A 12942-nucleotide genomic window follows, 5' to 3' on the forward strand; every position below is an offset into this window, starting at 1 on the left:
GACGAATAATACTGAACGATGTTAGACTAACAATACAATCTATGGTTAAAATTGATACTCCCTCCGTTCCAAATTAGTCGTCGCAGAAATGGATGTATCTAGGGGGTTTGCTTTATGTACGCTGTAATAGTGCAGTTTCAGCAAGTCATCTGAAAGTAGCTGTTGTCAGGAGGACAGAAGGGATTTATGAATGGGCATACATATAATGAAGGCTCGACGAATAATACAATGAAGGCTCGACGAATAATACTGAACGATGTTAGACTAACAATACAATCTATGGTTAAAATTGATACTCCCTCCGTTCCAAATTACTCGTCGCAGAAATGGATGTATCTAGAACTAAAATACATCTAGATACATCCATACCTACGACAAGTAATTCGGAACGGAGGGAGTAGATGACAGCTGCTGGCGTGGTCAGCCCACCTCCCGGTTGTGCCTACCATACAACATGTGTAGAAGGTGGCAGGTATTGGAGCAACAGAACAGATTCAAAGATAGTCAACTGTTATCCTGGCCTCCAGCTACCATGTGCTGCAATGAACGACATATGTTTCATGATAAGCTGACGAAATGTGTGGGAACTGCTCATTTCATACTTCCACATTTTGAGCAAACCCCATATTACACGGTTAAACCAAGCAATTTATATAGTGCAACACAAACATTAATAGGAGGAATTACTGATAACTCACTAGAAGATTAAAAATTGATTTTTCTTTTATAGTAGCATAATAATATAGCAACTTCAAACAACACAAAAGCCATCTATGAAATTAGGTTTTTTTTAAGTAGCACGGAATACTAAGGAACTGGAATTGGGTTGTCTAGACAACTTGGCTTGTAATAGTAGAGACGATCGGGCAAATAGATGCAACTCACAACAGAAAACAGAACAGTGCAGGGTGAGTTGTAACATACCTCCTGCCACATGAGGAACTTGAAGATCCATACACCACCCACCTGGCGGGGGATCTGATGGACGTCCAAATTGCATTGGCGCTGCAGATGCTTCAAAATGGTCTGGAGCAGGTGGTCCTGGATAACAATCAGGAACAGATGAAATCAGCTCGATACTATACTAGGTGATAAAATAGCAGTGAACTAGTGTTCTCGAGGGAACTGCATAGCATGAAATATTAAAAAAATGCAAACTAAGAAAAGGCTCACAATTTGATCGTTTACTGTCGGTGTACTAGAATAGGGGTATCCTAATATCCCGAACTTGTGCACGGGCAGTCGCAGCATCCCGCGGCAAGGCTTGCCGGGTGACCGCCAAGGTCCTCCATGGTTCCTTTGGAGCCATTCAAAGACAAAGTATCCAAGCCAAGGAGACAAGACCCCGGCAAGAGGAGCTTGCCGGGAAGGCCAATCAAGGCATCTCAAGACCCCGGCAAGAGGAGCTTGCCAGGAAGGCCAACCAAGGCATCTCAAGGAACTTGCCGCGACGCGCCACGCGCCCCGGCAAGGCCCGGTGAGCGACAAGCTCCCGGACGCGACAAGACAACGACCGCGGCAAGGCGCTTGCCGCGGCAAGCCACCACTCTGTGCCCGCGCTCCAGCACATCCACCAACGTGTCGCCCTGGGACCCTTCCAGGCGTACGTGGCGGGAGGCTGTGCAGCCGGCGGTGCGCGGTGGCAAGCGGCGCTGACAAGATTGCCATCGTGGCGAGCGGTGGCGTTCCTGACGGTCCCTTTTGCACTATTTAGGCGACGCAGACGGGCATTTAATGCCCTTGTCCCCTGCCGTCAGGGTTAGGTATGATACACTGTAGCAGGTAGCTGTACCAACCGCAACATCTTTCCATTTTTACCCTTGTCTACGTTGCCACCTGTCGGTGACCCCTTAAGCATATAAAAGGAGGCTCATGCGCAACGTAAAGGAGGGGAAGGAAGGAGAGAGAACACTCACGCTCGGTCTCGTTAGCTGCTGGGGTGTACTGTAGCACTCCGCGCTCCCGAGCAAGAACTCAATACAAACCACAAAGCAGGAGTAGGGTTTTACGCATCCGTGCGGCCCGAACCTGGGTAAACTGCTCGTGTGCTTCGCCTCGATCCGCTCTTCGTGCGACCCTCGCCCCCGCCGAACCGAAAGGGACTCGGTCCGCCGGTCCCATAGGTGCTCGTGGATTAGTCCCCCGACATCTTTGACGCGCCAGGTAGGGGGGTCGAGTTTGTGTGAACCAGATCCGGCGTTCACACGAGCTAGATCTTCATCATCTTCATCGACATGCCGCCGAAGAAGAAGGCTTCGGAGGCGGCTGCTCCGTCCGCGCCGAACCCACCACCGCCGGAGCAAACGGCTGATGGGCAGAACCCGGCGGAAGAACGGGCGTCGACGAGAGAGCTCACGGTGCTGCCAGGTCCAAGGACAAGGCTGCGCTGCCCATCGGCGGCGTAGCCGGCTCCCACAACGACCGGGCGCACTCCAAGACCTCGGCGTCCGTACATGCACCGCGCCCATCTCAGGAGGCGCGGGGCGGCAGCGTCATGATACTCACGGTACCATGCGTTTGCTGGACCAAGATCGAGCTGGTGGATCTCGGAGTGCTCAAGACCAGCATGCACGCCAACATGCTGGCACGAGCGAGGCACGGTCGCCTGGACGGGATACTGCTCCTTCTAACGTAGTTAGAAGTCCGAGCACATCCCGCTCCTCGCACCGTTCGCCACCGCCACCCGCCACTACAGCAGAAGCTTTGACGCGAGCTCAACTGCTCCTGGACTACCCTCCAACGACAGACAAGATCGACGACTGGAGGGCCACCATTCAGAGTCTCATCGGCTTCGCCAACGGCGACACTCAACGGCAGCCGAGCACGTCGCAGCCGCGGCAAGTCAGCCAGGCACGAGCCGGTGGCGACAAGACCGGTGGGGGTGCAACCACTGTGCACTCTCCGCCCCGAAGGCCAAGATCGCCGACTCGCCGGATCCACCTCGACAGCGACTCCACCGCGTCATCAGATCCACGAGCTCGTCACGATCAGCGCCAAGTTCTTCACGAACGACAGCAAGAAGACGCTCGTACTCGCATCGAGCGCCGAAGAGAAGCGCGACGTCAATCGGACCAGCGCGCTGGGCCCTCTGTCGACATGCATGCGCCAGGGGAACCAGGCGACTTGCCGTACGCGGTAGGTTGCCCTGCGTTTACTCGTGAGCTGCGGCAAGTTCGGTGGTCCAGCATGAAGAATTTCAAGCCAGACGTACCAGAGAAGTACGACGGCAAGTCGTATCCGTCGGAGTTCCTCGGCATCTACACCATCGCGGTGCAGGCTGCTGGGGGGCGGGACGACAAGATCCTTGCCAACTACTTCCCGCTGGCGCTCAAGCCCAACGTCAGGTCCTGGCTCATGCACTTGCCGGACAACTCCATATCCTCCTGGGCAGACCTATGCCGTCAGTTTGTCGGCGCCTTTACAGGCGGCCACAAACCTCATGGCCAAGAAAGTGACCTTCATCTGCTCGCCCAGAAGGAAGGAGAGCCCCTGCGCAAGTACATTCAGAGATTCAGCCGTGTACAGCACAACATCCCAGATGTCCACCCTGCCGCGGTCATCAGCGCGTTCCATCAGAACGTGCGTAACCGCAGGATGCGGGAGGAGATGACGATGTGCAAGATCAGAGACGTCAGTGAGTTGTATGCCCTGGCCGACAAGTGTGCACGTGCTGAGGAAGGGAGGAAACTCCCCGGAGAGAATACAGGAGCAGGAGGATCTGACAGCGAGGATGCTGCCCCGGCAAGGAAAAACCGGCGGCGGAATAACAAGAAGAAGAAAGGCAAAGATGTGCTAGTCATTGAGCAGTCCGGCAACGAAGGTGGCGCCAAGAAAGCCAAAGCTGGTAGCTCCGGCAAAGAGATTGCCGCATGCACCAACTGCCAGACTGTGGCGGTCGCCGACAAGCAGGACGGCACCGACAAGCAGTACTGCAAGATCCACCGCACCAAGGGCCATGACCTCCAGAGCTGCAAGAAGGTCGAGCAGCTTGTCCAGCAGCAAAAGGCTGAATACGAGCGACGCGACAAGGAGAGGGCCCAAGGAGGCGCTGGAGAATCCGGCAAGAAGCGCGCCGGCCGGGGAGGACGCCGCGGCAAGGCCAAGCAGCGGCAAGGAGACAGACCTCCCCGCGGCCGCGACAAGGATGAAGATGACGACGACGACGAAGACATGGATGGTGTCGAGACCAGTGAGCAAGAGTTCCAGAAAGCCACAGAGGTCTTGTGCGTTGACAGCGGTGCTTCTCTGCATACTTCGCACCGCCAACTCAAGCAGTGGGTGCGGGAAGTCAATGCGGCGGAATCACCTGTCGAGTCACGCAAGCTTCTGAAATGGTCCAGCACGCATATCATCTTTGATATTGAGGACCACCCTGATCGCACAACTGCGGTCGGATGCTTGCCGATTTTGGTTTCACCAACTATCCGCAACCTCAAGGTCACTAAGATGCTAGTTGACGGCGGGGCCGGCTTGAACCTGATCTCCTCCGCTGTACTCCAGAAACTCCAGATCCCTGACAACGAACTTGAAGAGACCGGCACATTCCAAGGAATCAACCCGGGAAGGAGCAAGCCGAAGGGGAAGGTCACGTTGCCAGTAACATTTGGCAACGAGGTGAACTTCAAGACTGAGATGGTCACTTTTGACGTTGCCGATTTTCCATTGCCTTACAATGGGATACTCGGCCATCCAGCACTCGCCAAGTTCATGGCAGTCTCTCACTACGCATACAACATGCTGAAGATACCAGGCCCGATAAACGTCATCTTTGTCCCTGGCGACAAGAAGGATGCTCTTATCTGCGCCGACAAGATCTACCGGGAAGCGGCAGCCGCAACAGATCGCAAGTCACCTGCCGTTGAAGCTCCCGGGGGGAAGAAGAAGACCAAGTCCGGCAAGAGTTCTGATGCCCACTCCGGCAAGCGCACCTCTTCGGAGTGCTGCGCTGCCGTCGAGGACGCACCATCGAGCTCCACCGGCAAGTGTAAGAAGACAATGGCAGCTCCGCCAGAGACCAAGAAGGTGTCCGCCAAGGAGGACGGCACTGGTGGTACCCTCACCATCAGTGCCACTCTCGACCCTAAATAGGAAAGCGCGCTCATTACTTTCCTGCGGGCGAACGTCGACGTGTTTGCGTGGCAACCGTCTGACATCCCCGGTGTACCCAGGAAAGTAATTGAGCACCATCTTGCCGTTTGTCCTCATGCGCGGCCCGTCAAGCAGAAGGTCAGGAAGCAAGCAGTGGAGCGCCAAGAATTCATCGCAGAGGAGATCAAGAAGTTGGAAGCAGCAGACCTTGTCAGAGGAGTGCTCCATCCTACGTGGTTGGCCAATCCTGTAGTCGTGCGCAAGGCGAACGGGAAATGGAGACTTTGTATCGACTTTACCGATGTTAACAAAGTTTGTCCCAAAGACCCATTTCCTTTGCCGCGCATTGACCAGATTGTTGACTCCACGGCCGGATGTGACTTGCTTTCATTTCTTGACGCATACTCAGGATACCATCAGATCTTCATGGCAGAAGAGGATGAGGAGAAGACCGCATTCATCACTCCATGTGGCACGTACTGTTTCATACGGATGCCTTTCGATTTAAAAAATGCTGGTTCAACATTTGCAAGGGTAGTCCATGTCGCTCTTGAGCCACAAATACACAGAAATGTGGAAGCCTACATGGATGACATAGTGGTCAAGAGCAAGGACAAGGCAACTCTGATTCAAGATTTAGACGAGACCTTTGCAAATCTGCGCAAGATCAGCCTCAAGCTCAACCCCGAGAAGTGTGTGTTTGGAGTCCCCTTCGGCAAGCTTCTCGGGTTCTTCGTGTCTCGGCGGGGAATCGAAGCCAATCCCGACAAGATCAAGGCCATTGAGCAGATTGAAGCACCAAAGCGCGTCAAGGATGTACAAAGACTTGCCGGTTGCGTGGCTGCTCTCAGCAGGTTTATCTCTAGGTCTGTTGAGCGCGCCCTGCCGTTTTTCAAAATATTGAAAAAGGCAGGTCCAATGAAATGGACTCCGGAAGCGGAGGCTGCGCTGCAAGACTTGAAGAGATACCTGTCCTCCACTCCAACACTTGTCGCATCTAAGCCACAAGAGAAGTTGCTGCTGTATGTAGCGGCAACCAATCAAGTGGTTAGTGCTGCGTTAGTAGCAGAGAGGGAGGCAGATGACGAGCCAGCAACCACGGCAGGCGCATCCAGCGACAAGCAGGGGGCTTCCCCGACAAGCTCTGGTCCCGACAAGGATGGATCTGCGCAGACGCACGAGGAGATACAGAAGAGAATGGTACAACGGCCAGTTTACTTTGTCAGTTCCCTTCTGAAGGGGGCTAGGTCAAGGTACTCTAGCGTCCAGAAATTGCTTTTCGACCTTCTCATGGCCTCGAGAAAGCTACGCCATTACTTCCAAGCACATGAGATCACAGTTGTCACTCGTTTTCCGCTGAAAAGAATACTACAGAATCCAGAAGCGACAGGCAGGATTGTTGAGTGGGCACTGAAACTATCAAACTTTGGCCTCAAGTTTGAGAGTACTTCAACTATCCAAAGCAGAGCATAGGCAGAATTCATAGCAGAATGGACGCCAACACCAGATGAAGAAATTCCAGAAACGAGCATCCCCGTCGAGGAAGCAAGCAAAGAGTGGCTGATGTACTTTGATGGTGACTTTTCGCTGCAAGGCGCCGGCGCTGGCGTGCTGCTTGTCGCACCCACCGGAGAGCACCTCAAGTACGTAGTCCAGATGCACTTTCCCAAGGAGCAAGCAACAAACAATACTGCAGAGTATGAAGGCTTGCTTGCCGGTCTCAGGATCGCGGCAGACCTTGGGATCAAGAAGCTCATCATCAGGGGTGACTCGCAGCTTGTCGTCCGCCAAGTGAACAAGAGCTATCAGAGTCCGTTGATAAAAGCCTACGTCGACGAAGTGAGGAAGCTAGAAGAGCACTTTGACGGCCTACAGATGGAGCATGTTCCAAGAGCTCAGAACGTCATTGCCGATGGCCTTTCAAAGTGCGCCGCACTTAAGTTACCTGTGAAACCAGGGATCTTTGTGCTCAAGCTGACTCAACCGTCTGTAATGCCATCAACTGGACAGAGCAAGAAGAGGAAGTTGATTTCTGGTGACTATTTTCCGGCAGAGCTTCCCGAAGCCGCCGCCAAGAAGGTCCCCAAGATCAACGCCAAGAGCGCTGAGGAGCAGTCTGCTCCGGCAAGCCCTAGGGTTTGTTCCGTTGAAGCAGAAGCTCCCGACAAGTTTTGCTCCGGCAAGCTTGCCGGGGAACGTTAAGCTCCGGCAGAGCCGCAGGTTCTCGCCGTAGAAGCGGACGTTCCCGCAGCAACAGATTTGCCTTGCGCTGAGGAGCAGTCTGCTCCGGCAAGCCCTAGGGTTTGTTCCGTTGAAGCAGAAGCTCCCGACAAGTTTTGCTCCGGCAAGCTTGCCGGGGAACGTCAAGCTCCGGCAGAGCCGCAGGTTCTCGCCGTTGAAGCGGACGTTCCCGCAGCAACAGATTTGCCTTGCGCTGAGGAGCAATCTGCTCCGGCAAGCCCTAGGGTTTGTTCCGTTGAAGCAGAAGCTCCCGACAAGTTTTGCTCCGGCAAGCTTGCCGGGGAACGTCAAGCTCCGGCAGAGCCGCAGGTTCTCGCCGTAGAAGCGGATGTTCCCGCAGCAGCAGATTTGCCTTTAGTCCTTGTTGTCGAGCCACAAGCTCCAGCATGGACACAGCAGATTGTCCGTTTCCTTCAGACAGGAGAACTTCCCGAAGAGCAAGAAGAAGCGGAAAGAGTAGCCCGGCAGTCAAGTATGTACCAGTTTGTCGACAACACACTGTACAGAAGAAGACTCAACGGTGTGAAATTGAAGTGTATTCACCGGGAAGACGGACAAAAGCTGTTGGCAGAGATACATGGAGGCATATGTGGTCACCACATTGGCGCAAGAGCACTTGCCGGCAAAGCATTCCGGCAAGGTTTCTTTTGGCCGACAGCCCTCCAGGATGCAACTGCACAAGTAACCAAGTGTGAAGCGTGCCAGTTCCATTCCAAGCAGATACACCAACCAGCTCAAGCTCTCCAGACGATCCCTTTATCCTGGCCATTTTCGGTCTGGGGGCTCGACATCCTCGGCCCCTTTCCCCGAGCAGTCGGGGGCTTTGAGTACTTGTACGTTGCAATCGACAAGTTCACAAAGTGGCCGGAAGTGGAAGCAGTGAGGAAGGTGACAGCACAGTCAGCAGTCAAGTTCTTCAGGTCGATTGTTTGCCGCTTCGGGATCCCTAACAGGATAATCACCGACAACGGTACGCAATTCACGAGCCGCACCTTCATGCAGTACGTCCAAGATCTTGGCGCCAAGGTCTGCTTCGCTTCTGTTGCTCACCCGAGAAGCAACGGTCAAGCGGAGAGGGCAAATGCTGAAGTGCTGCGTGGGCTCAAGACCAGGACTTTCGACAGGCTGCACAAGTGCGGAAGAAACTGGATCGAGGAGCTGCCGGTGGTTCTTTGGTCGATCAGGACGACGCCAAATCGAGCCACTGGCCAGACACCTTTCGCTCTAGTCTATGGAGCAGAGGCAGTTCTCCCCACGGAACTCGTATACGGGTCACCTCGAGTGCTCGCTTATGATGAGCTTGAGCAAGAGCAGCTGCGACAAGATGACGCGCTACTCCTTGAGGAAGACCGTCTTCAGGCTGTTGTACGAGCTGCTCGCTACCAGCAAGCTTTGCGCCGCTACCATAGCCGCAAAGTTAACGCCAGAAGTCTCGAGGAAGGCGACCTTGTTCTTCGGCGTGTTCAGTCCGCCAAGAATTCCAACAAGTTGACGCCGAAGTGGGAAGGCCCTTACCGGGTGAAACGAGTCACTAGGCCTGGCGCTGTCCGCCTTGAGACCGAAGATAGCATTCCGGTGAGCAATTCCTGGAACATTGAGCATCTTCGTAAGTTTTACCCGTAAGGCGCGGTTGCCGGAACCTGTTCCGGCAACCACCTTTTGTACAAGTCTTGCCGCTGTTGCATGTAATCCTTTGTACAAAGCCGGGCGCAGACCCCGTGCATAAGTAAAGCTCATATGCTCCGCACATCTTGTCAATTTCATGCTTTCTATTTTTTGCATATGTGATCTGACACTTTGTGCAGCACCTACTCCCCGGTAAGCAATAACGAGCCGTAAGGCTCCATATCTTTATTTTCTCCTCTTTCTTTTTTCTCAAGGAAAGGAAGGTTCCCTCGCCCACAAGTTTGCCGGGGGGGAAAGGAGAAGATAATGGTATGGACCAGGCGTCGTTCAAGAAAGTTTCGCCTTACCGGGAAGCAAACAACAGAAAAGCTAAGTTGCCAAAGTTTGAGCAATCAGATTTTTAAATTTTTAAGTTATCTCCCTTGAACTACCGCACTTTGTATGGAAAACCTGTGCGCGGAGGAACCAACTCGTAGCTAGTTGCGCCCTTACTTTGTTTCGAGTCCGCTCAACAACTTAAGTGAGCTGCAACTAGTTGCGACAAGGTTTCTTGTCGGTAGCGGCACCGCCAGCAGGCTGCTGACGTCCCGCACTCAGCGCTCGCGGCTAAGGTGCCTGCACCGGCAAGTTCCCTAAAAGCGTAGGGCAAAAACATACAAAGGGAGGAATCAAGTAAAGGGAATAACACTGCAATCATTACCCGGAATAGAGTTATGTTACAAGGTAGCTTGTCGCGGCTCTAACAGATTGTTCTCATAACATGACCAGCAGCGACAAGAAAAAAAGAAAACGGGCGGCCTAGTCTACGCGATCGCCCTCAATCCTCTTGATCCCGCTCACCTTGTCCACAATGGGTGCGACAAGGGTCTTGAGCACAATGGGTGCAGTAAAAGAACAAGGCGAAGAAAGGATATCCATTTGGAGCCATTTTCCAAGCGGCGGCTAGAAGTACCTTCGTGCGCGGATGCGCTCGCGTCTCCGTCGACCAGAAGAGGTAGTAATTCCCCCTTAGCTCCCTCGCGGCGAGCTTGGGGGGAAGATTGCCCGCTCCTTTCGCAGCGCTGCAAGCCGCTGCGCCTCGGTCGACTTCACAACCTTCCCTTTGTCGGCTCTCGGAGCCATGGCGGAAGTGGTGGAGGAGGTCGACGGCGTTGGTGGTGCTGGTGGCGATGGGGGGCGGGGCGCTGCTCTCTTTTAGTTTTGGAAAGACGAGGGAGCGGCGGAGGTTTCCGAGATTGGAGTAGCAACCAGCGAATGGGCGAACTACCCCTGTTTCCCATGCTTATAAAGAGGGAGGGGGCGGACGTTCCGCCTTTCCGAATAAAGAAATCACCCACGATCTCTCCCACGACGCCGCATTCAACGCGTGCCGTTCGGGGAGGGCGCGGTGGATACGGAGAGAGATACGGCGTAACCCAGGCCGCGCGTGCCCGTGCCCTGTTTTGGGCCTGGCCCAACAGCGCTCGGCACCGTGTATGGCCCAGGCCCGGGGGCTCCTGTCGGTGTACTAGAGTAGGGGTACCCTAGTATCCCGAACTTGTGCACGGGCAGTCGCAGCATCCCGCGGCAAGGCTTGCCAGGTGACCGCCAAGGTCCTCCATGGTTCCTTTAAAGCCATTCAAGGACAAAGTATCCAAGCCAAGGAGACAAGACCCCGGCAAGAGGAGCTTGCCGGGAAGGCCAACCAAGGCATCTCAAGACCCCGGCAAGAGGAGCTTGCCGGGAAGGCCAACCAAGGCATCTCAAGACCCCGGCAAGAGGAGCTTGCCGGGAAGGCCAACCAAGACATCTCAAGACCCCGGCAAGAGGAGCTTGCCGGGAAGGCCAACCAAGGCATCTCAAGGAATTTGCCGCGACGCGCCACACGCCCCGGCACCCGGTGAGCGACAAGCTCCCGAACGCGACAAGACAACGACCGCGGCAAGGCGCTTGCCGCGGCAAGCCACCACTCTGTGCCCGCGCTCCAGCACATCCACCAACGTGTCGCTCTGGGACCCTTCCAGACGTACATGGCGGGAGGCTGTGCAGCCGGCGGTGCGCGGTGGCAAGCGGCGCTGACAAGATTGCTATCGTGGCGAGCGGTGGCGTCCCTGACGGTCCCTTTTGCACTATTTAGGCGACGCAGACGGGCATTTAATGCCCTTGTCCCCTGCCGTCAGGGTTAGGTATGATACACTGTAGCAGGTAGATGTACCAACCGCAACACCTTTCCATTTTTACCCTTGTCTACGTTGCCACCTGTCGGTGACCTCTTGAGCATATAAAAGGAGGCCCATGCGCAACGTAGAGGAGGGGAAGGAAGGAGAGAGAACACTCACGCTCTGTCTCGTTAGCTGCTGGGGTGTACTGTAGCACTCCGCGCTCCCGAGCAAGAACTCAATACAAACCACAAAGCAAGAGTAGGGTTTTACGCATCTGTGCGGCCCGAACCTGGGTAAACTGCTCGTGTGCTTCGCCTCGATCCGCTCTTCGTGCGACCCTCGCCCCCGCCGTACCGAAAGGGACTCGGTCCGCCGGTCCCATAGGTGCTCGTGGATTAGTCCCCCAGCATTTACGTATTTATTTATTGAAGTGAGGGATTCAAGACTCATTTCCACCACTCTAAAATTAAGATAGAAGACTAAGTCCGGGTTGGTCAGTTGGCATCTTTGTGCGCCCCCCACCATTACACAGCAGGAGAATTCTCCATGTTGAAATGATATAACCATGCTAAATAAGAAAAGTACCTGGCGGAAAAGGAGGAAATCTTCCCCTGTCAGGGTCATGGAGCATCGGTCCCCAAATAGCTCTCTCGTCAAAGTGATGATGTCCTCTTTCATCATGGTGATACCCTCTATCATTCAAGTGGTGTCTCCTATCATTCCCGTGATGCATGCTATCATGTCTGTGATGATATCGATCATGCCCATTATAACGATGGCTCTCAGGATAAGACAAGGAGTTATTACTCCATTGTTGTGGTCTTTTATTAGGTTCTGATGGCATATGAGGGAATTGACTTGGAGGCGGAGGGGGCGGTCGCTGCATATGATATCCCTCATTAGGCATTGATGCAGTGGGACGTTGATGGTAGTTATTTCCATGGTATGGTGCTGGTGGTGTAGCGAAATTGCCATGAGGTCCAGTTGAATTGAGTGGTGCAATCTGATTTCGATGCACGCCATATCCCAAATTGCAGAATGATGGAGGCTGCAACGGAGCTACCGAGAGATTCATGCTGTGTGGGTGCTCCACGATAGAATGTGGCTGCTGACTTTGAACATTCTGCAAAAGGGGGTCAGGGATTAATTTCACAATACAACAAAGCTAAATGCCTGCATGCGGAGAAAATGTGCATACATAAGTAGCAACTGCCGGATGCGGCCCAACTGGATCAGATGCCATTTGTGAAGTTGCCTGCAACTGCGTTCTCTGAGCAACGGGAACAGGTGGAGGAGATGATGGCAATGGTGGGGGTGATGGAGGCCAATTGTTCGGGAGGGGAGGACCGTTATCTGAAGGATGGTGATAAGATGGTGTGCAGGTATCACTTCGCTCTGGTTGGGATCTGGTACTAGCTTCAGCTTCAGATGGTGGAGCTACATCCTCCATCTCAAGCTCGCCATCAACATCTTCAAGGATGAGCCCATGCTTCTCTACAGGTATTTGAGATTCTCCCTTCTCATCAACACCTGGAGCCTCATGTTCAGGCGTGACGGCTTCAAAACTAATGTCCTCAGAGGAGCTTCCTTCATCGTCTTCAAGTACTTTCGTGCAAATAAGTTTGGTATGTGAAAACCAGCATTGCTGAGGAAAATAATGAAGAATGTAAACAAGGGGAACCAGAGGGAGCCATGAACAAAAGATGCTGCTGCATAGTTCAACACAAGTCAGTGTGCTTTGGTAGACTAACGTAGCGAGGGATTAAAACAAAGGCCCTCTTGGCACAAATCGTGAAATCAACTATGATGACAGTGCCACACGGCAATTCTGCACTGCATGCAGTAT

At 53.7% G+C, this 12942-nt stretch overlaps 1 pseudogene; it reads right to left on the bottom strand.

The window, feature by feature from the left end:
* Positions 1–95: 95 nt before the first annotated feature.
* Positions 96–12942, bottom strand: part of LOC123085929 (protein HUA2-LIKE 2-like) — a 40590-nt pseudogene continuing 27743 nt past the window's right edge.

Source organism: Triticum aestivum, chromosome 4A (genome assembly GCF_018294505.1).
Source record: "Triticum aestivum cultivar Chinese Spring chromosome 4A, IWGSC CS RefSeq v2.1, whole genome shotgun sequence".
NCBI classification, from domain to species: Eukaryota; Viridiplantae; Streptophyta; class Magnoliopsida; order Poales; family Poaceae; genus Triticum; species Triticum aestivum.